A 27,326-nucleotide genomic window follows, 5' to 3' on the forward strand; every position below is an offset into this window, starting at 1 on the left:
TGAGTATAAAAAGACTGCAGCAGATTTTTTTTCCCATTTCACACAGCACAGTAGATCGCTGCGTATTTGACCAACATTTGATAATGCTTCAGGAACAAACCCTAACTACCTTTTGTCCCTGCACCTCTCCTTCGGTTTAACCCTAATTATGGTCCATGTGCCTGTCTTTCCGAACACTGAGTTTTCACACTGACCCACACGGGTCCTGCCGCTCCTGCCACCAGCCTGTCCTGCAGACAGCCAACACTCAGCAAAGGAGGCACCACGTCCATAACAAGCCCAACCGATTCTTCAACAACCTACATGTAGTTTTAAATGTTTAAACAGCTGTAAAAATGAATTAAAGGAAGTCCATAATCTGTGACAGATTATCTGGGGAAAGCCTAGACATGTCCTCCATAGCCAGGAGACTACTGAGAACAGTCTGTCCACCTGCAAGATCCCAGAGCCCGCCCAGCCCAGATCTCCCAAGACAGGCACTTTCCCCGGCAGGGGACATCTGTTAACAAGAGGTACAGTTCTTCACAGTAGGAGAAACTGCGTTATTTGTCTTAACAGGCAGAAAACGGTGATGTGAAGACTAATAAAAACCTCTGAGTGTTAAGTGGTCATTTTCTGGCTCACTAGCAACGAATCCAATTTTGTCCACCAAAAAAATCGCCATCAATTTACAGAGATTAAGAAAACTTAATTACCAATATCCATAAAACTAGAGGCAGTGAATACAAGAGAAAACAAACATGCTTAGCCCCCACAACAGAGATGCTGTAAAGAAAGTACCGTTTATAATAAGAACCGAAAATCAGCAAATTCTTGATAAACTAGATCAATGGCTCAGTATCCAAAATGGATTATGTCTGGTGTGTCTGGAGTGTTACCCCAATATCTCCCAAACCCAAGCAGGTAAACCTGTTGTACTTAAAGCTTGACCTAGTGGGTCAGGCCCCATCGGCTTTCTATGAATGGTATAAAATGTTAGTTCAGCTCTCTATTATTTAAAAAAAGAAAGCAAACCAAAACTACAATGAGGTACTAGCTCACATCCCTCAGAATGGCTGTCATTAAAACCTCTACAAATAACAGGTGTTAGAGAGGATGTGAAGAAAAGGGAACCCTCTCCTACACTGCTGATGGGAATGCAAGTTGGTACAGCCACTATGGAAAAGAGTATGGAGGTTCCTTAGAAAACTAAAATCAGAATTACCATATGATCCAGCAATCCCACTCCTGGGCATATATCCAGAGAAAACTCTAATTCAAAAAGATACATGCACCCCTATGTTTATGGCAGCCCTATTCACAACAGCCAAGACATAAAAACAACTTAAATGTTCATCAATAGATGAATGGATGAAGAAGATGTGGTTTATACAACACAATGGAATACTACTCAGCCATTAAAAAAGAACAAAGTAATACCATTTGTGGCCACATGGATGCAACTGGAGGTTATCATACTAAGTGAAGTAAATCAGAAAGAGAAAGACAAATACTGTCTCATATCACGCATACGTGCAATCTAAAACATGACACAAATGAACCTATCTGTGAAACAGACTCACGGACACAAAGAACATAACTGTGGTTGCCAAGGAGGATGGAGAGTGGGGAGGGACGGACTGGGAGGAGGAGTTTGCAGATGTAAACCATTATATACATAACAGATAAACAAGGCCCTACTGTGTAGCATAGAGCACAGGGAACCAGTCAGTATCCTCTCCCAAACCCTAATGGAAAACTGCCTCATCTGAAAAACAGATGAACGTTTCTGAATAAAATGCAAGATGTTAAAATGTTAAAAACAATCGCCTGGAGTCATTTGGAGCACTCAGGGAGGGCTATCCAAGCTTCCCCAGCACTCCCTGTAGCCTCTAAAATTTTCTAACAATAGATGGGCAGGAAGAGCTCAAGTTCAACACATAAGCACTGGAGAGACTCAAACGTGAGTCAATTGCTAACATCTAACTTCCATTGGCAAGTAATTCTTCATAAGGTCCCAATTTCGTGACATAATTTTAGGGACATTAAGTAACATTCAGCCTCAGTTCTGGCAGGCAACAGCTGCAGTTGCAAACCCTTCTAGGGCCACCAGTTATGGCTATACTGATCATTAGAAACATGTGTGTGCAGACACAGTTAATGCAGCGAGGAACACACACAAGATGTGTGCCAGGGCTGGAGGGAAAACCTCTGCGGCACGTGCCACATACTATAAGCCCAAGCTTCAGAGATGCATAAGGAGGTTAAGTCCTGAAAAGCAAGTCCAGAAGATGAAGAAAGATCCAGAACACGATGTGGAAAGGCCTGACTAGGAGAGAATCCGCGGCAGGATCTGGACTGCCTGATCCTGCCCACAGACACTCTGGTCTCCCTCAAACCCTGCCTGCCCCGCTGCAGGACGACCTGAAAGAGCTTCTGGGCTCCCTCAGTACAGGACACAGGGGCCTGAGGCTCCCGTCCTCACCCCGTTCCTCCTGGTGCTCAGAACACTATAAACTCGCTGCCATCGAGGGCCTGGGTACTGGCTGCAACATTATAACCCCCCCCCCCCCCCCGCCCCAGCTTCGGTCAAGTCTTCCCAATGGTCACCTTTTCAATGAGACCTGCCCTGATCATGCCATTCAGGCTGCACCACAAACCCTCTTACCCAGGACAACTGAAGTGTCTTGCTGTAACAGGCTCTCCGTCACTCCCCTCCTCTTCCACTCACTGACGTGTCCCAGGCATCCAGGACCATGGAAGGGGCCCAGGAGTTGCGGTGATCGGACACCCCGCCCACCTCTACTTCCCTCACACATCACCTCAAGAGGTAATTCATCATCACAGGAAAAGGTTACACAGCTCCTTAACACGGTCAATAAAGTTCTACACGGTGTGGCTGTCCTGGGTGATTTCTGCTCCACTCGTATTCACCATATCCTCATTCAACACAGAACTTTTTAACATACTGCTCCTTGGCCCTGAACTGCTTCTGTGTTCCTTCTCCTCTGACTAATTCCTTTGAACTTCAGCTCACCTGTCAGTTCCTCAGGGAACATAAGCTGCTCTTCCTGATTAGGTGAAATCCTCCAATTAGGGGATCTGAGGACACTGCACACCTCTCCAGCTTCGAATTTTCATCTGGGATGTGTGCTTACATCTATCTGTATGATTATGTGATTAATACCTATGACCCCAGAAGGCTATAACTGACACAAAAGCAGAGACTAGTGTCCATTTTTTTCTCAGCATGTTATCCCAGCACCCATCATGGGTCTGGCCCAAAGAAGGCACGCCACAGATATCTGTTGAATGAACAGCAAAGTAAAATGAGTGAGAACACTCAGAGGAAAGGTCCACAGTGACCGACGACTCGATGCTGATGTGTGCAATTGCCTCAACAGCACAATCAGTAACCGACTCGGATGTGCAAGTGTCGTTAACTCACCCTTACTAGGTCTGGCTTCCCTCGTAGCTCAGATGGTAAAGATCTGCCTGCAATGCAGGAGACCCGGGTCCGATCCCTGGGTCGGGAAGTTCCCCTGGAGAAGGAAATGGCAACCCACTCCAGTATCCTTGCCTGGAAAATCCCAAGGACAGAAGAGCCTGGTGGGCTGCGGTCCACGGGGTCACAAAGAGTCGGGTACAACTGAGTGACAACACTAACTAACTAACTACTAGGTCTGTGGGTCAAATGTCCCTGCTTCCCACTGTCGCATCCATCTCAAGAAAACAAGACTGGTAACTACACTAAAACTACTTGGTAACTATCCACTTGATGATAATTCCTTTTTTCAACTATAAATCCATATGCAACTTAATAATAACACTCAATAAACAAAATTCAAGCCCAAACATGAGAAACTACACAAAGTTCTATCAGGCCATATGGTCTTTTATCTCTTCCTTTCCTTTCCTAGGCAAAGATTACTCTGGAATTTTTAAGAGTATCTGTTTTTCTGTTTGCACTTCCAAAAATATATGCCATCTTTTTATAGGACTACCATCTGTCTCATCATGCCTAAGTACATGTTCTGAATTAGTTTCACTGCTTTTCTAATTGTAAAATTTTAAGTTTACACATGTATTGGCTTGGCCAAAAAGTTCACTCGGGTTTTTCCAGACGCGCTCACAAGAAAACCCGAACAAACTTTTTGGCTAACCCAATACTTGCACATGTGCATAAAGGTTCAAGGGGAAGTTTTAGACGTGAATACGCCACCCAGGCAGAAGATAACATCTTCAAATAATTTCACAATCGCTTTTTTAAGAAATGATGGGTGGTAGTCATGCTTGGCATTGTAATACCTAATGAAAAAACCTTAAAAGACAACATCAAAACAACTATTTAACCTTCAACGAACAAAACAGCTTTATTAACCGTCAATTTTACAAGTAAGGAAACTAAGTCTCAGAGAGAGAAAATTTGCCCCAATAGATTAGATAACTTGCCTCTAGGAAAAACAGCAGATCCAGGCTGTAAAGCCAGCTGTTAACGCGAGACACACACTTTCTCCTCTAACAGCCGCCCTGTTGGTCGCGATAGCACTGAAGTCAGTGGTTCCCAAACTTCTGGGTCTCTGGACCTCTTTGTCCTCTTAAAAATCACTGAAGATTACAAAAAGCTCTGTCTATGTAGGTTATATAGAAATCATTTCTAAAGTCAGTTGCTCTGGGAAATCTGAAAGCTTTTTTTTTTAACCCTATTACATTCAATTCCTATTAGAAATTAAAACTGAGATTTAAAAACATTAATTCATTTAAAATGACAATGTACTCATTACATGTTAACATAAACCACTTTTCAAGAAAAATAGATATGTTTTCCCAAAGAATTAAAATTCAGAGAGAAGGGGCACTGTTTTACATGAGTGTAAATCTTTTCCTGTTCGATTTATTAAAACAACTGGACTCTCCTCTGTGTTTGTACGGAATGTGTTACAATATGTTGTCTTAAAGTGGAAGAAGAAAACCCAACCTCTCACAGAAGCAGAACTGGAAAGGCAGGATACTTTAATAACCTTCCGTGTAACTGTGGGTGGTCTTCTTGTGATAACAGAGCAAAGTCAAGGGATAGTTTCTTAAAAGTCAGTATTGCTGAGAAATCTACAATCATATCATTTTTTTTTACTCTATTACATTTAAATCTATTGGTCTAGGTTACACTTTGAATGAATCTTTTATACATGCCTGAGTTTTTAACATCATGTATTAGTTATTTCATCATACAATATGAAAAAATTACATTTACTATCACTACTGATCTCATAAGCAAAGTCTTTAAGTATTGCGAAGCTGTGAAGCCAAGAGTGGTAGGCAGAAGAAGTTTTGCAGTTGATTTTTGCTTGAAAGCTTGAATTTAACATGGGCAACAACACTGTCAGTGAAGTGAAAGGCTGTACTTTGACCATTTATGAGAAACCATCTACTAAACACTCAAGATGATTAAGTATAATCTGTCAATTGTTCTTTTAGGTAAAAGCAGTGCATCATGAAAAAGCAGCTAGTTAAGTCAGTTGCTCACACAAGGCTTTACTGTGGACACCTTCTCTAGTATGTGGTAAAAGTGCTTCCTACACACTTCCATTTCATCGTAAGGATTTTTAAAAGATGTGTACTCAGGGTCAAAATTTGATAAAAATAATAATTTTTATAGCCACCTCAATGACATTCTTGAATGTAACAGGAATCTTTTTCCTACCACAGTGCTTGGAGGTGAAGAACATATGGCCATCATGCAAGTTTAATACGATCACAGCCAGTGCCCAGCCTTGTTTGTGAACAGGCACCATCATTTTTATTCACGGCACTTTTGCACCTTCAGCAGAAATGGCAAAAACAGTGGAAAAGGCAAATAATGTTTCAGCATTATGATGAAAGGGGATCCACAGACTGTATTTTGAGGATTGATAAGTGAAAACTATCTGTGAAGACAGTTTAAAAGAGAAAGACTTTTAATGTAGGCAAAGTATCCACATAAAAAGTCAACAAGACAGGAGGCTGGTTCACCACTGTAAGTATCTCTCTGCAGGTCAACGTCCAGCCGGTCTTCACGCACACTATGGCTCATGCCTTCCAGATCAGCGCCCTGGATCCCACTCCCTGCTCCTGAATCTGCCAGCTCACTACCTGTCATCACCTTTACCTAAAAAAAGGGAAAATAAAAAACAGATACAAAAGCCTTTCCATGAAGGGAGAAACAGAAATGAGAGAAAGGAACAGACCAATAAAAAAGAAAAGAAGGGTAATGGCCAATGTAAATGAGATGGAATTTACGGCCCAGGGCTTGCTGCGACAGTAAATATGAAGGGGGTACCCCCAACTGTAAGAAGAGAGCGACTTTCAGAGCTGGTTTTTAAAACTCCAGTCATATGTTATAATTTTTTATCAGCTGAATTATATCTGCTTGTTTACTACTTTAGATCCGGAGCACTATTACTTGGTCACTAGTTGGACCCTATACCGGAAATAGTTCCTGGGCACTGCTGACATTCATCCAAACTTTGCTAAACTTAAGATTCATTGTTCTTTTTTTTTTTTTTTTTTAAGTTCTTTCTATTAAAAAAAAGTTAATTGATTTGTAAACACTAAATAAATGCAGACAGCTAAAATTTTTTTCTATGGAATTAGATGTAAGCAAAAGCACTCTAAAAAACTATGGAAACAGTACCTTAAAAAAAAAGAAAAAAAAAAATCTAGGCCTTTGTATGAAGACTGCTTTGCAAATGTGATTAACTTCTAATTTTACTTAAAACTTAAGTGCCAAACTGGAAAATCATAGATGACACATTATGTAAAGCCAGAGATGACATAATTCAAACCAAGTTTAGTCACTGAATATTTAAAGAAAGACATTGGTCCTACACTTGGAAACAAACAGTGCATATTTACTTCTTTTAATTTAAAATAAAATGTTTAAAAGTACAAGAGTACATACTTTCATGCAATTTTTCAATGAACTAGTAAATATCAATACTAATTATTTTCAGAAAAGATCCTCTAACAGAAAAGACTGAAAAAAGGCATATACTAACGACAACTGGCTGTGAGAATCTAGGAAAAAGGGGGGAATGGATTCATACAAAATTGGAAATGGAAAGAGCAGTTTAACAATAAATCTATAAGAAATCAAAATATGTAAAAGTACGTGGAGATGCTATGAAAATTAAGCTGAAACTCAGAAGAAATGGACAATTTTATGGCTAATATATATTTTTACACCAAATTCTATCAGAGGAGGCAGGAACCTAAAACAGGCTGACAGCTGTCAAAGAACCTGAGAAAGTTACCCAGGAACTACCATGGCCTTCTCTTCCCCTGAGGAGAAAAAATGACAAGTCACTGAAGACATACGTCCAATATTCCCATACTAAACTACGTCCAGTACTCACTAAACTACTTCAGGGCAGACAGGGAAAAATTGGCTCCCAGATTTATTTTTGAAGTCAAAAGAACATTGATACCACAACTGGACTAAGACAACAAATTAAAAAAAAACAAAAAAACACCCAAAACACCAATCTAACTTATGAATACCAAAATAGAACTCTTAAATATTAGCAGACATTGAGAGTGGTAGGGGGAAACAACTCAAATTAGATAAGATACATCCCAGGTTTGCTGGTATTACTGTGTATTTGTAAATCTACTAATATAATTTACCATAGATCAAGAAGAAATATCATGATCACAGCTGGAAATAACAAGAAAGATCTGAAAAAAATAACATTAATTCTTGATTCCCCTCAAAAGTAGTCTTTGCAAAATAGAAACAGATGGACATTTAACACAATAACTGTAACAAAATATGAGCCATAATGAATAAATGCTGACAGGCGGCAACAAGGAGGCCAATTATCAATACTATTAATTAGCATTATTTTAACTGAGGAGACAGTTAATCTGTCAAGAGTAAGAAGCATAAATATTGGAAAGGAGGAAACAAGTTGTCATTATTTACAAATGACATGATTGAATGAACACTTGGAAACACAACAGATGCAGCTGAAAAACTATTGGAGGGGGAAGAAAATTCAGTCAAGTAACTACTTACAAAATGTATACATAAAAATCACTAGTAATTCTATATTTTTTAAAAAGCTGATAAAATATAATAAAAGACTAGATTCTACTTATAATGGTTTTTAAAAGATGGAGGGTCAGGATGGGGAACACATGTATACCCACAGGGAAAAAAATGATGAAACTAATTTTTTAAATGTCCCGAACTTTATGAAAAAAATTCTTCAAACTCCTCAGAAGGGAGCATAAAAGACCTAGACACATTATGTTCTTCAATAAAACAGTTCAATCCTCTCAAAAGACTAGTTTCAAGAGCCCTTGAAAACATCAGTGATGTTTTTGCAAGAAACCTGACAAGATGATGTTGAGCTCAGACATACAAATGATGAAAAGAGAACTAAGGAAGACACTACAGGACAAATGAAAAGGATGAGCTGCACAGGGTCACCACCCACTGCCGGAGCTCAGACCTGAAGGAAGCCTGGAAAGTCAAGAGACAGACCACGACGCACGGAAGGAGTCTGTGATGAGGAAGACAGCTTGAACTACTGGACAGAAAGTGGGTTACTAAGGAAGCGATGAGAGAAGGCTGGAAAACCACTTGAGCATGGTGGGGAAAGCAAGACTTTGACTTCATTTCTTATGCAACTATAAATTTCAGAAGGATCAAACTCGAAAACAAAACAGATAAATGAAAGTTGAAAGAACTCTTAAAAAACTTAAGACGGCAAGTTTCTATGCATAACATAAAACCTTGACTCCATAAAGGAAAAGATCGACAAACGTTAACAATGCAAATGTACGGCATAAATAAACCCAAAAAACAAGCTGGAGGAAAAATGCGAACACATATGTTGCTGTTGTTTTGTCTCTAAGTCATACCTGACTTTTTTGTGACCTCTGTGGACTGAAGGCCACCAGGCTCCTCTGTCCACAGGATTCTCCAGGCAAGAATACTGGAGTGGGTTGCCATTCCGTTCTCCAGGGGATCTTCCTGACCCAGGGACCAAACTTGCATTGGCAGACAGGTTTTTGGGGTTTTTTTGTTTTTCTTTAAAAAACACACTGAGCCATCAGAGAAGCCTGCAAACACACACGACCAAGGATGAATTTCTATCACAGAGACCATGCTCTTAGAAATCAGCAAGAGGAAGGTACACGTTCTAGAAGTAAATGAGCAAAATATAAAAAGGAAAAATTGACACAGAAAGAACAGAAGGAAAGTCAGGAAAACAAGCAAGAGAGAAATCAAGCAATCAAGAGAAGGAGACAAATTCAAGTGGCCAGTCAACACCCTAGAAGATCCTCAACTCATCCACCACGAAGAAATTAAAGGAACCTGGGCATGATGGGAACTCTACTGATACACTGAGATTGTGGTGGTAGCCACATGACTGAGTGCATTTGTATAAACTCAACAGATTGTACACTATATAGGGTGAGTTTCACTGTATTTAAACTATTAAAGAGATGGGACTACCAGACCACCTTATCTGCCTCCTGAGAAACCTGTATGCAGGTCAAGAAGCAACAGTTAGAACTGGACATGGAACAACAGACTGGTTCCAAATCGGAAAAGGAGTATGTCAAGGCTGCATCCTGTCACCCCGCTTATTTAACTTATAGTGCAGAGTACATCATGCGAAATATTGGGCTGGATGAAGCACAAACTGAAATCAAGACTGCTGGGAGAAATATCAATAACCTCAGATATGCAGATGACACCACCCTTATGGCAGAAAGTGAAGAGGAACTAAAAAGCCTCTTAATGAAAATTAAAGAGGAGAGTGAAAAAGCTGGCTTAAAACTCAACATTCAAAAAATGAAGATCATGGAATCCAGTCCTATCACTTCATGGCATATAGATGGGAAAACAGTAAGAGACTTTATTTTCTTGGGCTCCAAAATCACTGCAGATGGTGACTGCAGCCATGAAATTAAAAGACACTTGGCTCCTTGAAAGAAAAGCTATCACCAACCTAGACAGCATATTAAAAAGCAGAGACATTACTTTGTCAACAAAGGTCCATCTAGTCACAGCTATGGTTTTTCCAGTAGTCACGTATGGATGTAAGAGTTAGACTATGAAGAAAGCTAAGTGCTGAAGAAATGACGCTTTTGAACTGTGGTGCTGGAGAAGACTCTTGAGAGTCCCTTGGACTGCAAGGAGAAAAACCTGTCAGTCCTAAAAGAAATCAGTCCTGACTATGCATTGGAAGGACAGACGCTGAAGCTCCAATACTTTGGTTACCTGATACAAAGAACTGACTCATTGGAAAAGACCCTGATGCTGGGAAAGACTGAGGGCAGGAGGAGAAGGGGATGACCAAGGATGAGATGTTGGATGGCATCACCAACTTGATGGACATGAGTTTGAGTAAGCTCTGGGAGTTGGTGATGGACAGGGAAGCCTGGCATACTGCAGTCCATGGGGTCGCAGAGTTGGACTGACTGAAACTATATGTTAACTTTAAAAATTCACTAACAAGAAAATTCAAAACAAAACAAGACAATATCCTTCACCAGTGAGTTTGAAAAAACTAAATCAATAACAGTGCTGGCAAGGGTATGGGGAACTAGCCCTGACAGTTAACTGCTCAAGTGTAAACTGGTACAACTTGTGGAGGATCACTTGAAAATATTTATCGAAATTTCAGAATTCACATATGCTTGAGTGAAGTAATTATGCTATTAGGAGTTTGTCTTTTAGATATATATACATGCCAAAAACAGGGACATATGGAAAATGATGTGCTGCAGAGAATTAAAAAAAAAAAACAGAAACTAATATTACTTCATCATTTACCTAGTAATGACCTACTATTAGCAAATATAGGCCACATATTGGCCTACTATGTACCAGGCCTTGGAATATACTGCGTCTCATTCAATCCTCATAACCCAGTGAGTTTGGTTCTAGGCACAAGGAGTATCAAGTCTGACACAGCGGGACGCACTCACCTGGAGCCAGACTGCTCCGGGTCACCTGCATCCCAGCTCCAATTTCATCAGCTGTGTCATCTCAGAGGTATCGGTGTCCATCACCCAAGTTAGCGGTGACATTTCAATGTGCTCATATATGTGATGTCCTTAAAAATGCCACCCACAGATTAAGCTACACAGGTGCTTGCGGCTAAAGGCAGCAGGAACAACAGTAACGCCCGCTCTGTACGAGTGGGGAAGGTGAGGCAGAGATCACAGCGCTCGCCTGCGATCACACCCTGATTCTGCAGGATGATCTGCTTAATCTAAACTGCTCGAGACTTCTGCTGCATAATGCATTCTGGTAAAAACGTGGAATTGATCTGAATATCAGGGAGCAACAGTGAAAATACACATCAAAAGTTAGTGAACTAGTTTAGTAAGTTATAGTCCATCAATATGATGGAGTATTATATACATAAAGAAAGGGGTCCAAGAGACACTGGAAAAAGGCAAGTTACAAAAGAAAAGGCAAATATGATCCCATGTGTGTATTTATATGGCTAAATATATACAGTAAAAGTCTCTGGGTATCAGTGACCACACGTCCAGGCGGAGGACACGGGATCAGAAAGCCACAGCTGCAAGGAGACACACGTTTCCCACAGAGGACCTTCCTGTGACCACGGAGCAGGTTTTACTTTACACAGAGGCACCAACACTGCCTCCTCCCCGCGGGCTAGGGAAACAAGTGTGTGTCTGTGTGTTTTCGCCACCTGGGTCACAAAAGCAGGACGCTGATGCCCTCGGGGTCAAAGGTCTCAACAGCTTTCCTGAGTCGCCCATCTCTGTGGACCCTCTTGAACTGCTTCCAGTCCTCCCAGTTTCCAAACTCGTGATGCACCTGCCCCCCACCCCGGGCCTGGCCTGGTCTCACCCCCGGTACCTCACTGTCTCAAGTCTTCCGCTTCCCCACTAGGACTCCCCCAGGGCTCCGCTCCTATGAACAAAAGCCCTGGCGCCTGACAACCCCAGGACCTGAGCTCAGCCCGGACAAGGCGTCCTCACCGCTCACTACGGTTTCTGTAAGCTCCCTTAACCACGCTCACCTCTTTGCCTCCCTCTCCTGCGGTATTTATCACTTCAGCTCACACACGTGTCTTGACACTGATAAAACACTGCACTTCCTCCACCAGTGTGAGGCGAGAGCTGCAAACCAGGGATGAAAGATAAAGTCCTGACCCTCCAGGGCCTTCGATCCTAGTGCAGAAGGTAAGTAAGCAAACATTTGCAGAAGGGTTGTAAAAGACACATATTTGCAGCCCAAATGACGCTCTCATCCTTGAGAGGAGAGACCTCGCTCCACCAGGAGGCAGAGGCTTCTTGTCACCCACTGCAATCACTTCTGCTGCCAGACTACTTCCAACGCCACCGCAACCAGCAACCCCAGGGGGATTACTGAGCACAAAAAAATGCACATGAATCTTCCTGAATCCTCACAAGAACTCTATTTTCAAGGTTCCAGCTTTATTTCTGTTTTATAGAAGAATAAACTAAACCTTAGAATGTTTATCAGTTGGCCTGAAGTTGCAAAGGAATTTGCCAACCAACAGACACGAGAGCTGACCGTCGGCAGTTCCCGACAACGTGCTGTTTTATCTAACTGCGTTAATGCCGTATGGAACTGGGAGGACAAAGCCTCGCGGTTCTGAGCAAGACTCTGCAGTCACCACTGCCTAATGACCCTGGGCCCCACGCCTCAGTTTCCTCATCTGAACATGAGAATTTAAAAGCATGCACCAAGAGGGATCCACTTCTGGCATGATGGAAAGGGAGGCTGATAGATCTTCTCTTTAAAAAGCAGAGAAAAACTCTGCAAAAACTATAAAGTTTTTTTCCTCTGTAAAAACTATAAAGCTGGGCCAAACTGTCGACAGCAACCATTTCAGCATTTTAAAGATAAACTAACAGAATACAACTGAGAACTGATTCATAAAAACCACTAAGCACTGGGACTTCATTAAAATTAAAAACTTACATGCTCCAAAATGCATTGTTAAGAAAAAAGACAAGCTACAGATCGGGAGGAAATATTTGCTTACCGTGTATCTGATAAAGGAATTGGACCCACAACAAATACATAAAAAACTCTTAAAACTGAATGATAAGACAATCTGTTCTTAAGTGGGCAAAAGATTTAAATAAGACCTTTTACCAAAGACATACAAATGGCTAGTAAGGACATGAACAGGTGCTTGACACTACTGGTGGTGAGGAAAATGTAAATGAAAACCGCAATGAGGGACCACTACCCACCCCAAGAAGGGCAAGACCTAGGGTCAGCAAGGAGGGAGAGAAAGTGGAACCCTTCTACACTGCTGGTGGCAATGTAAAATGGGCTGGGTTTTAAACACTCTTCCTTTTTTCCTTATTATAGGGAGAATTACTAAAATGCGTAACTAGATGTGCACACCACAAGGGCTTATGACAAGGCAGGTGCGTTTCAGACCCCTAGGACTCACCCCGTCAGTTATACAGATCATCTACTTTCTTTTTTCTACACTGTATAGTACTTGTGTCTTGACTTCTTCCTCTTCTGTGGTGTCCTGAGGAACTGAAGTGTCTCAATGTATTTCAGCCGAATCTGTAAGTTTTCTTTTATTGTCGGCTGCTTCTATTGTCTTAAGAAACACTTTCAACACAGAAAGCATGCTATCTCCTGTTATTTTCTCTAGAAAAGTATTACAGGGTTTGTTTCTCATACGTAAGTTCTCACAGGTAAGTCCTTGGTTAATACTTGGTTAGTACTGACTCAAGTGTGAGGAAGGGATTAATTTGCATCTTTGCACAGGGGTAACCAATTAGCTCAACATATTCAGAGAAGAACACTGACCCTCTAAGAATCCAAAGAAATGCAAATTAAAATAGTAGTGATTTTTCACAAATCAAATCAGCAAAGATTTTTCTAAACAGTGATATGCATTAGTTGAAAACACCTTAATATAGTTGTAAAACAGCACCTGGCTATATGCAACTCTTAAAAACATACTCTTTGACCCAATAATGCTATTTTTATGAATCTTGAATATAAAAACAAAGCATAATAACATCCCCTGCGTTTATAACGTGGTGAAAAGATAAAATAAATTAAAAAAAATCAGAAACATTCTGATTTCCAACATTATGAGAACTGTAAACAAAATTCTTGCACATCTACACAATGGAACTTTAGGGAACCACTAAAATTGATATTTAAACAGAGTTATAAATAACATGGGGGAAAAGTTCATATTGTTCATTTGTAACGTGCAAAAACACAGGAAATGAAATCTTATGTAAAATGTGGCCTCGATTATGTAGAAAGAATGGGGAGGAAAATCAGACCAGAAAGAAATACCGCGTAACTGTCAACTGGATCACAGAAGACTTTGTAAGTATTATTTCCAATACCTTATTTTCAAAATATTCTACAAAAAACATGGAGTGTTTTTTCCAGAACAAGGTCTGTAGGCTTGTTTGTTGGTAAGGCACTGTTTAGAAGGGGATGGCTGAGTAAATCCATCAAGTCAGAGCAGAGTGCAAGGCCTTTCCTTGGTTCTCAGGCACAGCATGATCATCAAATAATAATGCAGGTCAACAGGTAAAAAGTTATTATTTTTGCTGTATTAAGAACCTAGACAGCCTCCTCCTTCTCCTCAGCCCACTTAAAATAACTTTTTGCCAATCTGACATTACATTTTATTTAGTGTATATGTAGTCTGGACTGAAACATTCGGAGTTTAAACGTTAAGAGTAATAGGCCCACCAGCTCTTCAATGGCCTTACCCCGGCTTGTATTCCATGGTTAATCACCGTCATTCCATAGAACATTCCTTCAATTCCCTTCCCCCATTCTCACTCTGAAAAACGGTCCTGGCAGAACCACAACCCTGAGGACACCGGCTGCCTGCAGCCTCCCCGGGAACGGGGCTGGAGAACCCGGCCGTCTGGCTGGGCTCAGTCTGCAGCCGTCTCCGTGAGCCGCAGGGCAGCCTGAAGGCACCTGGAAGTCAGGCTCCAGCCCCTGGGCCACTCAGCTCTCCCCTTCCTCGCCGGGCACGTCTCATGTCTGTCTTCCCGCAGACCTCTGACATCTCCCCACCCTTCGATCTCAGCTGAGGGCCCGGCTTCCCACCTCCAGGAGAAATCGAGACCTTCAGAAGCAAAGGCGAGGCTGCGGCCCGCGTCAGCCCAGGCCCGCCCTGTTACCGTAAACCCCGGGGCCTTTCCACAGGCCGCTCCGCTGGTGCACGCGACTCCTTCTGCCAAGCGGCCCCTCTGCTGGGTCACTCCTCAGGATGCCACTCCGCAAAGACACACACCAGCCTGCCCCACCGTCTATGCTCCTCTCTTTAATCCCCCCTGCATCTTACCACGCGTATACGTGAGGACCCCCTTGCCCCCATTTTTCTGAAACTCCCACCAGAGCCCTTCTCCCCCGCGGTTACAGGGACCGCTCTCGCCAAGGTCACCAACGCCGGCTCTGCTGCAAACCCAGCGCCCGCTCTCAGGCCTGCGCTCGCGGACCAGCCGCACCCCCGACACGCTCGGCCGGGCACTGACGGGTCGTTTCTCGTCCGTCTGCACTCACGTCCGTCATCCTCACGCACGAGATCACAGATGTGCAGCCCGCTCCCGAACCGCCCCTCTGTTCAGTCCAGTTCCCACCAGGTCCTCTCTTCTCTGGACTCTGCCGCTGCGCCGTCTTACGGATACCTAAGACTCAAGCACGTTCAAAATGAAAATCTGGATTTTTTTTTTTTTCCCATCCCAGCCCTAAACCTGCTCAAGCTGCACTCTTTCCCACTTTCATTCATGGCTACTCCGGTCTTCCAGCTGTTCAGATCAAAACCTTCAGCACCATCCAGGGCTCTCCTCTTTCACTCCACATCCAATCTCAATCCCTATCGTCAAAATATATGCAGAGCCCGCTCACTTGTGGGTCCACTCACCACACCGGCCATCACTGCAGCAGCCTCCTCACTGGTTTCCTGCTCCGTCTCCACCCCGGCCCCACATCTTCCCTCCACATGGCACTGGCAACAGATGCCTGTTACCATCCTGAGTAAAAAAGGCCTTTATCTCTGACCCAGGAGTCTCATGTCTTCTGGCAGCAGCAATGAAACTGTTTTTGGCTAACTTGGTAGCCGGCGAGTAGCATTAAAATCTCTGACTCTTCACTAAATAAGTGAAATGCAATAAACATAACAGAATCGCTTTGACTTCTTTTAGAGTCTCTGATCTTTGCACAATAAGCTTTAAGACATCATATGAATATTTGCATGGCTATAAAGGTAGATAAGTGGGTTTCCCAGGTGGCTCAGTGGAAAAGAATCGCCTGCTAATACAGGAGACAGGGGTTCAATCCCTGGGTCGGGAAGATGCCCTGGAGAAGGAAATGGCAATGCACTCCAGTATTCTTGCCTGGAGAATCCCGTGGACAGAGGAGCCTGGTGGGCTACAGTCCACGGAGCTGCAGAGTCAGATACAACTGAGGACGCACACACTGTGTTGACTTAAGTGGCAGAGTCATATCCAATAATCAAGTTAAGGAGAATGGACTTAAAGTTGCCATATAATTTAAAATTAAGAATGATGTTTATGAGTACAACAAAAGCTCTAGTAAATTTTCAAGTTCCAACTCCCACTTGTGGGCTAGATACAAAACTATACCGTGGCACTAAGTTTTCTGTGTGACACAGTCCATCTCCAGTCTCAAATCTCCCATATAAAATGAAGACGCTAATCTCTAAAACACATGCAGCTCTAAAATTATCTGATTCAGTGAGAACAAAAATGTGCAGAGACTTAGAAATTTAACCTGTAGAGAACTTTTATGTGAGCACTTCTAAATACATTTTCCTATTACTGTGTCCAACACATTCCTATTAAATTGAATACAGAAAAATTCATAAATTCAGTCATTTAAACCATCAATGGAGCTAGCTTATAAGATTTGATTACTGAAATAAACTCGCTCCTCGATTTTTCAACTGAGATTTTAACACGTTGGATTTGAAAAGTGTGTGTGCGCGCAGTTGCTCAGTCGTGTCCAACTCTTCGCAACCCCATGGGCTGTAGCTGCCAAGCTTCTCTGTCCATGGCATTTTCCAGGCAAGAATACTGGAGTGGCTTGCCATTTCCTATTCCAGGGGATCTTCAGAACCCAGGGATCAAACCCACATCTCCTGCATCGACAGGCAGATTCTTTACCACTGCACCACCAGTTACCCATTAAAAAGCAGTACACCTATTACTAGTTCATTACTGTCTCTATGTATACATGCTAATGTTTATTTATTTTTATCATTTATTTTCAAATTAATGCTATACTATCTAGTGTTATTACACTGTCTGTTTACTGTGCGGGGTCTCCGTTGTTGCTCGGGCCTCCCTTCTTGCTGAGGACGGGGGCGCCTCTCTAGCTGCGGTGGGTGGGCCTCCCCTCCCGCTGAGGACAGGGCCCCCTCTCTAGCTCGGTGGGTGGGCCTCTCGCTGTGGCAGTGTCTCTTGTTGCCCGAGAACACAAGCTGAGGAGCTGGCACGCGTGGGGTGACGTGCTCCACAGCATGTGGGGTCTTCCTGAACCAGGGATCGAGCCTGTGTCCTGCACTAGAAGGCAGATTCTTTACAGGAGGCTGCGCATCTTCTGAATGTATACCTTTTTACACCTTTCCAGGCACTTAGCAATGTTTTAGCTAAAAAACAGCAAATTTCCAAATAATCTCACCACTTTCACTGCCGATAAGAAAGTATTAAACTATTGGTTAAACTACCAAGTAGGTAAGATCCTTTGAGAATTCCTGACCAACTGTTGACAATTAAGCAGGGCCCAAGTATCTGTCTGTTATTTACTTTTATTCAGGGGCAGGGGTGCTGTCCTAAACAGTGTAATGATGAAGTTCCTTCATTACTTTTCATTCTTCAAGATTTGTTTATACACAAGGTCTATGAAATATACTGAACTACTAAAGCAAAAATTTTTAACTGCTAGTGGCAACATGCACATAAAAATAACTGAAAAGTAAAGCAACTGCTTTGACTGTTTTCAGCTTTTCAGTCTTAACACAAAGCTCCAATCTAAAAGGCAATTTGTCAATTACGTGCTCAAACGCTTTTGCACAAACATTTAAGTTTTTCATTTGATTTGCATTAGAGAATAAGAGTTTTTAGCTAAAACAATCTTTTCCTCATTTTATGTAAGTATACACAAATAAAGAAAAGCACATTTGAGATACAAAAAGTAATCCACAGAAGATTTATTAAATGTATATTAAGAGTGAATGTAAACTTCATTCATTGATAATTAGCGATAAAGGAGATCCCATAGAGCAATAATTATTCAAATGAACGATACAGCCCTATTAAGCAAATATAAATATCTTACAAAACGGAAAAGGTCATACACATTGTAAAATGGTAACTTAATTGTCAAAAGTAATCACTAATTCAAGGCTGCCAAACAGGGGACCTTTAATACTTTTAAAATGATCCAAGTGAAAATAACATTGCCCACTGCTGATCAGCAGGTATTTCGTAAATTAAGTTCCATAAAGTTCAGTGGCATGGGTGTGGCTTCATGACAGCACTAACTGAAAACACAATGAAAATCTTTATTTAAAGAAAAATCAGACTCGGGTTTCCCCGAAAGTAAAAGACTTTATTATTCCCTGATGCTGGCAAAACAAACACTTTGGACAAGCTTCTGATGAAACATACACTTCTTTATCACCACAAAAAAACCCACAAGGAATGTGGAATTTCCTGGCGATCCAGTGGTTAGGACCCAGCGCTTCCACTGCAGGGGGCCTCGGTTCAATCCCACCAGCCACTGAGCCAAAACATTAAAAAATTAAAAAAAAAAACACACAAGGACAATGAAAACTGGAATGCAAATAACAGCAGATGACAACAGTGTTAACCAGCTCAGACAAATGAGAGAAAGCTGAAATTTAAGCCTGCTACAAGGGCAGGCAACAAAAACAAACCTAAGAAAAAATATCACAAATCTGAAACAAGAGTCAGATGCTAGTCATTAAAAAGTGGGAGTAGAAAACAGTTAGAAAACAAAAACTCTTACAGCCAAAATTAAAATTCAAAGAAGAAAAACTGAGAAAATCCTCCCCCCCAAAAAAAACTCCCAAAATAAACTGACTTAAATATTTGAGAAAAAGCTAAAAAAAAAAAAAAAAAAAAAAATTAATACATCAGTCTAGGAGACCCAACACCCAACAAAGAAGAGTTTTAATCGGGAAAAGAAAGCAAATGAAGAGGGGGGAAAATTATAAAAGAAAATTTTAAACTTTTCCCCAAACTGAAGATGCAGTTTCCACACTGAAAGACTCCATGGAATGCTCAGTACACACACCCAAGAAAAAAAATAATAATCAGGCACATCGTGGTGAGATTTTAAAATTTAGGTGATAATAGAAGAGATATTATAAAGTTCCAGAAAGAGGAAAAAAATGTCACGCACAAATGAATGGGAAAGAGATGGCAGCTGACACAGCGGCAACACTGAAAGCTGGAAGTCAGCCTTCCATTTCAGGAGGAAGCCCGCTCCCAGTGCGGGCCACGTGCACGTCATCAACTCTGCCTGACCACACCCCCCGCACCGCACCCGCAGGGCCCCGTGACGCCTTCCGGCCAACCGACTTCCAGCAGCAAGGACACAGTCACTTCTGGGCGAGACAGCTCGTGCCAGCTCATCAGCTCTCTTCTGCACCTGCTGGGGTAACCCAGAGCCAGCAGGCGACACGATGGGACTGCAGGAAGGCACCAGGGGAGCCCCCGGCAGTGGACTTGGTGAAAGCGAGCAAGAAGCATCACTTCCACACGGAGGTTTCAGACTTTCATCTGCCATTGCAGCAAAACCTATCCTGTGCCGACTAACACAGCGACCTTGCGCTTCTCCAGGCAAGAACACTGGAGTGGGTTGCTGTGCCCTCGTCCCGGGGACCTTCCCGACCCAGAGACCCTGGTCTCCTGCTCTGCAGGCAGATTCTTTACTGTCTGAGCCACCTAGGAAGCCTGAACACAGCCAGACAACAAATCAAATATTTAGAACACATTTTCTGACATGTAAGATCTCACACTCCATCACCTTTCTAGGAAGTTACGAGGAGGATGAGCTCCATCAAATCAAGGAAGTAAACCAAGAAACAGAGAACGGGTAACGTCACCTAGAGAGAGGAGAAAGCAGCCTCTAGGTTGACGGCTCCCGCTGCTCAGCCTGTCTTCGATACTGTCCTTTCACCTACAGCCCTGACGAATGCCGCCCCAGAGTCAGCTCAACTGTGACATCCTCCTTGCAGACACAGTCCACGTTCCCTGGCTACCAGAAGTAATACATCCTGCATCGATGGCCAGGGGAGCTGCATTCTGAAATCTGCAGCGACGTGGTACGCGACTCAGGCACGTTACATTAGCACTCTTACCTGCCTCCTCATTGTCTGCATGAGGATAAAGTTATCAGAAGGTGCCCTCTAATTCGAGAAAGGCAGTAATTCTTCAAATGAACAAAAGCACTAAAATCCTAATATAATTCTTTGTTTGGTATACATTTATACACTCTGACAGTCAGCGATACTTGGTAGTAATGTTATTCCTTAAATATATATACGTATATTTTTATGTTAAAAGCAATGTCAATAGACAGAAATAACTTTCATCAGAGGGACGATACCTTCTTTAAAACCAAAACTCGGGTATAATAACAGACACTTTCATTATTATTATAAACATAAAAACAAAAGGGAAGTCACATGAAGTGACAAGTCTACCAGTAAAAATTCATCTTCCTTTTTTAAAAAGAGTATTCATTAACCCTGCTGCTCCCACCACCCAGCGTGTTGCTGATGTGGCCAGAATACCGCCCATCACAGTAAGGACAACAGCAGGCAGCACCAAATGATGATCTGCAGCACCTGCTGCATACATCTTTTCCAAACAGTTCGAAAGAGTAACATTAAACTGTCTTTGCAAGAACTGTTGTCAAAGAGCAGCTATATATTCCACTGCCTTCTTGGAAGAGACACTTTACACACAAGCGTGAGCTGCCACTAAACCGCTCCAGACAGACAGACGTCTCTTCACACGGCCAGACTCACCTGGTGGCAGGCTTCAGGACGGCATGGTGATGACTGCAGGGTTCTGCCGCCCGGACGGCTTCGGCTCCCAGGCCCGCAGAGCTGTGGTCTCGTCCTCTGTGTTCCTCGTTCTCTACTATGCGAGAGTCGGCTCCCCAGGACAATGGAATAGCCACCGCTCCCCAAACATAGTCTCCAAGTGTGATGTCCTTTTAATAATTTTAAGAAAAAATTTCAGTGGGATGGCTGTTAAGAGTGATAACACAACATTAAAACACACAGGAGGAGAACAAGCGCCAGGGACCTTGCAGGTAGCCGTGTGCGGTATGTTCCACTCAAGATTTCCCACCAACCGACCACGACGACCCGGGGCCAGTTAGCCCACCGCTGCTCACACTGTCCAAGTGTCAGTCGCTCAGTCCTGTCTGCCTCTTTGCGGACCCCATGGACTGTAGCCTCTGTCCATGGAATTCTCCAGGCAAGAATACCGGAGTGGTTGCCATTCCTGTTTCCATGGGATCTTCCCAACCCAGGGATCAAACCCAGGTCTCCTGCACTGCAGACGGATTCTTCACCACCTGAGCAACTAGGGAAGCCCCACTGTAGCCACGTGTAATCCTCAAACTCTAGTAGCTGCACCAGCAGTACTTCTGTAGACGCCCATTCTCCTTCCTCTTTTATATCCATTCTTCTCCTCTTCTTGGTTTCACACCCTTTCCCCACAGAAGGCTTGCTCAGCAAGAAAAACCAAGTCTTATGCAGATACTGCAGGTTAATCAGAATACTTCTTTTAACTAATCATGGTATAAGTGAAGTGGAGTCGCTCAGTCGTGTCCAACTCTTTGCGACCCCATGGCCTGTAGCCTACCAGGCTCCTCCGTCCATGGAATTCTCCAAGCAAGAATACTGGAGTGGGTTGCCATTTCCTTCTCCAGGGGATCTTCCCGATCCAGGGATCGAACCTGGGTCTGCCACCTTGCAGGCAGACGCTTTACCGTCTGAGCCACCAGGGAAACCACCTGTCATGGTATAACTTAAACTAATTATTACTGTTGTGCGTGCTCAGTGGCTCAGTCGTGTCCAGCTCTATGACCCAATGGACTGAGCCCACCAGGCTCCTCCGTCCACGGGATTTTCCAGGCAAGTGTACTGGAGTGGGTTGCCATGCCCTTCTCCAGGGTATCCGCCTGACCCAGGGATCAAACCCAAGTCTCCTGCATTGCTGGTGGACCATCTGAGCCACCACGGAAGCCCCTTACATACATCATCTCATTTAATTTTTACACCAATGTGGAAGAAGACACACTATTATTATTTTACAAGAAGATAAATAAGATTTTTATTTTATTTTAAAAATCACTGCCCCATAAAATCACAGGGCTGAAATTCAGGCCTTGATCTGCAGCCCTATGAGAGCGTGCCTTCACCAGCTACGCTCAGAGTCACCTAGGTCTCTGGCTGGTCTAATTCCAAATGAGTTCTTCCTTCCTGCTGCATCCTGAGGGTGCCAGAGGTTGCAGACAACTGGAGTCTCATCCCACCAAGTTCTGTAAGGCAACTTCAAGGGAAACGTGCCCTGGGGCGGGTCCTCTCATCACACTCTAGGCAACTGTGATTCCAGACGAGACAGACCAGCCAGCCGGGTGCGTGAGTGAATTCATACAAACACCTCGGCCCGACAGGTAGGGGTGACTCTCTCCACGTGTGGCTATGTGGGCCATGGAGTTTCAAGAACTCAGGCCTCATTAGTGCTATGATTTATTCAGCTAAGCAGATCAGCACAGCCAGGGGTGAAGAAGAGAAACAAACCAACAGGCGTCCACGATCCAGGCTGCACACCACTGCCTTTACTGTGTGGACAACCACGTGGAAACGACAAGAGCTTTCTGCACCCACATCCCCACCCAGGGACAGGAAGCACGAGAAGTGTGAGGCGGACAGAGGAGGAAGACCACAGCCCAGGCCCTCCACAAGTAACTCAGTAATGAACGTTAGATCAGAAACACACAAACTGATAAATGGGATTCCTGAAGGAGCTGTGAGGAAGCGGAGTCAGGGAGGGCTTCCCTGAGACGGTGACCCTGGCGATAGAATCCGAGGATGAACCAACCTCAGGAGGAGCCAGTGAAGAGCAGCCCTGGGCAAGGTGAGGACCGAGATGCAGCCCGGAATGCCGAGGGAGAGAAGGGCTGGACCACGACCCTCCGAAGGCAGAGAGAGGTTCTTCAAGACGAACCGAGAAGTCGGGCAGAAGTCTCACTTGTGACAATGGTAAACAGCTTGGATTTCACTTCACACAAAACATCTGCGCACTCACAGCAACTCTGTCAGATGGATTATTACCCCCATCATAGCCCCAAATGAGGAATAAAACTCCGAGGGGATATATAGTGTGTTCAAGGTCACAAGCTAGCAATGTACACTCCCCCCAAAGACTTAATGCCTCCAAAATGTCCTCTGTATGGAAAGGGAGTGCAGAAAACTTCAATGACTTATCTATCTCCGACTATTCGTCTATTCTTCAAACATCAACAAGGCCAACAGTCACCCAAAACAAATGTCACAACAAAGTAAAGTCTGCATGAATCATCAAAGACAACCCCTACGGCGGTTTAAGGGGAAATGTGCCCTTAGTCCAAACGTCTTCCCTACTTAACAGATAAAGCAACATGTTATGCAGCATAATAAATTAACCATAAAAACACTAATGACAATTTCACTCTCAGTACACTTTAGAACACGTCCCACTGTTGTTTCTCTTTTACTACCTGGATAACTTTTTTTTTTTTTGGATAACTCTTTCAATCAGGCTAGTCATACAAGAAAGTTTCCCCTTAGCATGACACACTAATATTATAAATGTCTCTCTTGCAAAATGACTTTCATAATTTTATCAAAGTACCCGGACACCACAGATGTGCCATGTCCAGAAGTGGAAAAGGTTAGGAATGAGGACGGAGAACTGAAATAGACAATCTTCATTTCCCATAAAAGATGCAACAAGCAGAAAACAGCAAAAGGCGATCTTTTTACCTCTAGGTTATTTACCTACCTGCCCTTTTTAAGTATTAAAGTAGATGCGTACACATCCATTAGTTACACCAGATTATAAATAACATGGGGAATCTGACCTCACGTGTGTGTTAGTTGCTAAGCTGTGTCCAACTCTTTGCAACCCCATGGATTACAGCCCGCCAGGCTCCTCTGTCCATGGGATTCTGCAGGCAAGGATACTGGAGTGGGTAGACATTCCCTTCTCCAGGGAATCTTCCCAACCCAGGGATTGAACCTAGGTCTCCCGCCATGCGGGCAGATTCTTTACCAGCTGATCCACCAGGGAGGCCTCATACTTCAACATATTTGTTGAATACCTGACTTCAAACTTCAACATATTTGTGTGTATCTTGTGTGTGTGCATGACCCATTTTGCATGACTGCATATTTATCAGCAAATAATAACAGTAATTGCCACAAACTCAGAAATGATCCTCACAGTTTCCTCGTTTTTGGAGTACTCTATTAGTTCCTCGGTTGTGCCAGACTCTGCGATCCCATGGACTGTAGCCCACCAGGCTCCTCTGTCCATGGGATTTCCCAGGCAAGAACACGGGAGTAAGTTGCCATTTTCTTCTCCAGGGGATCTTCCCGACCCAGGGATCAAACCCAGATCTCCCACATCGCAGGCGGAGTCTTTACCACCTGAGCCACCAGGGACTTGGAGTATTGTATAACTCTGAAATAAGATCACACAATTACTTCCATGAGCCAAATAAAAGAAAATACCAGTAAAAAAACAGCTTCTTGAAAACTGATCACACTGAAGAAAACTACCCGAGTTTTCTCTAAAGAGTGACGGTTACCTAACAAGACAGGCTTAAGAAGATGCTTGCTTCTGCTCCCTAAAAAGAGGGCCATTAAAAGAAGCCTGAGATGATTAGGAATCCAGTCAGCACTGCTGAATTTTCCTCCCAGGGCACTGCCCAGCCCAGGCTGGCTGTAGCCCAGGTCAGTGACACCCCAACCCCTGCTTGGCCACTCCCCTGCAAGGTGCTACAGGGGAGGGTGTCAGGTGACACCCAAGGGTGTGCCCCTGGGTCCTGCAAGGCCATGTCTGAGGCCTGCCCATCTTCCCACTAAGAGAAGGGAAAGGGGCAGGGCCAGGCACTTCCCACCAATTCAGGAGGTGTTCAAAGATCGTAAGGGGGAAAAGTGCTTCAAAAGAGATGCTGAAGGGAGGCCCCCAAAAGGTAAAGGATCCGGTGAATAAGGTGGGGGATCCTATCCAGACCAGTAGAAAGTACTTGCCAGGTCACAGGTGAGCTCTTCTAAGAATCTAGTTAAGTCCAAGGTCAGTCTGACAGCTTCCCCAAAGGCAACAAGAAACCATGAGGGACACTGTGGAAACCAAAGGGTTGGTCACATATTCTGCTTGGAGCAGGCGTGGCCTCTGAAACTTAACCATATCCATGCTACCTGATGCAGAAATACTGAGAAATAAGACAGCACCGGAAGCAGATCACAGGCTGTTTCCAGGTTTTCTCTGTGAAACTTGATAAACAGCGCCATTCACGTTTTTAAATAAAACATTCCCCCACAGCACTACATATTCCACTGAACATTCATTCATTCAACTAAGCTAAGTAGATTTCATGTTGTGATATTTGTTGCGATAACCAGAAAAAGAAAAAAAAAAAAATCAAGATCGCTGCACATCTACCGCGACTGGGAACACCTCGGACGTTTCATCTTAAAGAAGAGGGCAGTTTACTTTTGTTTGATGACAGACATGTGTGTGGCCAAGGACCGCCATCCATGAAGAACGTATTTGGGCAACGTTTTGGGTCTCATTCACACCGTAACTGTGATTACTACGTCCTCCATCCTCATCCACAGCAAAGTGGCAGGTCGCCTTTTCCAGGGCAGACGTTTCAAGAAAACATTCGTGGAACTGAATCCAGCATTATTATATATCACTACCGGAAGCCTGAGGTCTGCCCCCATATTCCCACCTGGCCCTGAGTTCCAAAAAGTGGGGCTGGGAACCCCAAATTCCACACGCCGACTAAACGTGAAGTTGGCCTGCAGACGACCGCACACGTTCCAAGTTCTGGGCCGGGACCTGCCCCAGGAGAAATGTCAATAGATGCGACCCAGAAGGGAGGCACCAAGGTGTCCCCAAGCGAACCGAACGCCGCGGCCCGGCCCGGCCCCAGGGGCGGGCTCACGTCCCCCAGTCCCCACGGCCACGAGGGTCCGGCGGCGCGTCCCCGCGCGGAGCCCACCGGGGTCCCGGCCCCGCCGCGGCCCGGGCCTCCCGTGCGCGCCCGCCGGTCGCCGGCCCCGGGGTCCAAGCACGCAGGCCCCGCGCCGCCGCCCCAGGCCTCGCCGAGCCCCGGCCTCTCCCCGCCGGGCTGCGGGCAACAAAGGCGACGGCCCGGGCCCGGCGCGCGCGGTGAAGGGCCGGAGGCCCCGGGGTCGGGCCGGCGCGCGCGGCGGAAGCAGGCCTCGGGCCTCCCCGGCCCGGCGCCCCGGCCCGGCTTCCCGGACGCCGCTCCTCGCCGGCCCGGCGCCCGCCCGCGGACCCGCCGAGGCCCTGGCCGCTCCCCGGCCCGCCCGCGCCGGAGCCGCCCCGCGCCGGCCCGCGGAACCGCGGCGCCCCCGGCGCCCGAGGGGAGCGGGCGGGCGGCCCGGCCCCGCGCCGCAGACGCTCACCCGGCGGCGGCCGCTCCGCGTCCTCGCCCCGCGCCGGCGCGACTGCCGCGCTCGGCCCTGCTCGCCCGCAACTCCGCCTCCCGCCGCCTTCCTCCTCCTCTTCCTCCCGCCTCGCCACCTCCTCCAGGAGCGGCGCGCCGGCCGCCGGCCCGAGCGGAGCCGCCGCCGAGGAGCCGAGCGGGCCGCCCCGCGCCCACCTCTCGGCCCGCGGCGCAGGCGGGCGTCGGCGCGGGGGGCGGGCCGGCGGGCCGGGGCGGGGCCGGGGCCGGTGCGCGCCGGGGTCCGGGAGCCCGCACCCGCCCTCCGGCGCCCCCGGCCCCTGCGCGCCTGCCCGCCCGCCGCCACCTTTGCAGCCTCGCCTCCGCGGCGGCCGGGCGGACGCGGGAAGGACCATGTCCTCGGCCCTCGGGCGCCGGCCCCGGCCTCGTCCCCTGAGGTCGGGGGTCCGCTCACCTGGCGCGGTGGCCGGGACCACCCGGCCCCCGCGGGCAGCGGGACGGAGTGGCCGAGCGCGCGCGCCCGAGCCGGGCCCTTCCCACACCTTTCTCTAGCTTAACCGTGAGA

General features: G+C 45.2%; 1 protein-coding gene across 7 annotated transcripts in view; it reads right to left on the bottom strand.

The window, feature by feature from the left end:
- The window catches only part of SOCS6 (suppressor of cytokine signaling 6), a 31,996-nt gene extending 4,698 nt beyond the window's left edge, over positions 1-27,298 (bottom strand). The window contains exons 1-3 of one of the 7 annotated variants that reach the window (XM_061131216.1): positions 25,768-26,266; positions 24,544-25,445; positions 21,072-21,259 (exon numbers count right to left, since the gene is read on the bottom strand). The gene's annotated coding sequence lies outside the window, so the exon portion shown is untranslated. The other 6 variants (XM_061131217.1, XM_061131212.1, XM_061131213.1 and 3 more) reach the window with 6 other exon arrangements.
- Between the last annotated feature and the right edge of the window lie 28 nt (positions 27,299-27,326).

The sequence above is a fragment of the Dama dama genome, chromosome 27 (genome assembly GCF_033118175.1).
Source record: "Dama dama isolate Ldn47 chromosome 27, ASM3311817v1, whole genome shotgun sequence".
Lineage (NCBI taxonomy): Eukaryota > Metazoa > Chordata > Mammalia > Artiodactyla > Cervidae > Dama > Dama dama.